Genomic DNA, 1,662 nt, shown 5'->3' with positions numbered 1-1,662 from the left:
GAGAACTGGTTCCTTTGGGTAATTCATGTTTCCTGTATTTCTGGGAGAAACTCTGCCATCCTCCTCCTCCCTCCCCAGCTGATTCAATCCCTGCTGAGAGGTAATACTGCAAAATCCATCCTTTGTTAGCCAGTAGGAGAGCAGCAGTAAACAATTTGAGGACAATAGGCACCAGACATATGGAAAACGCTTCATTTCTACTGAGCTGGCACATGCAAATGCTTTGCTAATGAGAATTCCTGAACACTGAAAAAACTATAACCTGCTTGCTTGAGGTTTAAACACCATACTTTTTGTGGAACGGAAGATTACTTTAGAAGCTCTTAAATGACCTGGAAATTATTTTTTTTAAAGTCGACACTTAAGACTAGGCTGGAAGAGTACTACAAAATACAGCTTAGGGAACGGCTCAACACTGTCAGGTAGTAGGCCAATAATGACCTCATAGTTTCCATTTCCAGTGGCTTCTACGGCTTTTAACAAGTCTTTCGCACCAGGGAGCCTCTTGGTTGTTTAGAAGATCCCAGCTAAATCCCCAATTTCAGCTCGGAGAGGTCCCAGCCTCCTGTTAGCTGCCGGCGGCACTTCACAGTGGTTCCTCTCCCAACAGTGTGCCGCTGATGAGCGATGGTGGCCAGCTGGGACCACAACCCGCAGCGCCTGCACGTGTCCCGTCAACGCCTGCTGCTCACCGAGCCGGGGTGACAGTCCAGACAATGACAAGTGGCTGGGGTCGTGCCCCCAAACCCACGCTCCCCCACAAGGCTGTGGCATGGCTTCCTGCAGGGTGTTTTCCCAGAGTGTGCCTGGCTCGGCCTGGCTCCTTGGCCACGCTGGGAGCAGACACAGTCCCCTGGCCTCCCTCTGGGCAGATCAAAGTTGATTTGTGGAAAAAAAGACTCTACAACTCGAATAGAGTTATAAAGCAGGTATGTTTACTCTGGCCGGGGTGCAAGGGGATTTCTCCACAAAGCTTGCACACCCACTGCACATTTTACCAAAACTGATAGAGTGTAGATATCCATATTCATTGCGTTACATAACACAAACATACATATGCATGAGTAGGGCTGGGTTAGTTAGAAAGCATGGTGTCAGCAGTTTATGTCACTTTGCACCTGTGCATTGCCTCCTGGTGGGCGTCTTCAGGGGTCTTTGGGAGGAAGGCTCATAATCTTTCTCACCCTGTTTTTTCCATGAAGCATGCGCAGATTCTCTTGGCCAATTTCTTGAATAACAAAAGTGTTTTCCAGCTGATTTATTTTTCTATCTTATCTAAGAGAACCAATAGAAAGAACTACCATTCGTCTATGGCTATCTCTACTCATTAGCAAAATTCCAACTAGTTAGTGTCAGCCACCTGTTTCTCAAGGACAGAGCATAATATTTTGCTGAAGGTTGTAGCCCCTGGTAGATTTTCACAGTACACTGTTTTGTTTTGATGAATACTGTAGTCCTTGGTAAAATTTCACAGAACAGTCTGAGAAAGCAGGATGCTTAACAATATTAAACCCACTATAAGTAAGTAAATAAGTTGCTGAACAGTTTTCTGTAAGTAAATAAATCTTAAAACAAGTAATCATTTCTCAAAGTGCCGGAGGTCAGGAGGCCGCTTCGGCGGGCCCTTCCCTAGCACCGGGGCTCCCTGCACCACCAGCCCAG

Source organism: Athene cunicularia, assembly GCF_003259725.1.
Source record: "Athene cunicularia isolate RWA chromosome 2 unlocalized genomic scaffold, athCun1 chr2_part1, whole genome shotgun sequence".
In the NCBI taxonomy this organism is placed as follows: Eukaryota; Metazoa; Chordata; class Aves; order Strigiformes; family Strigidae; genus Athene; species Athene cunicularia.
Note: the sequence above shows the minus strand (reverse complement) of the source record.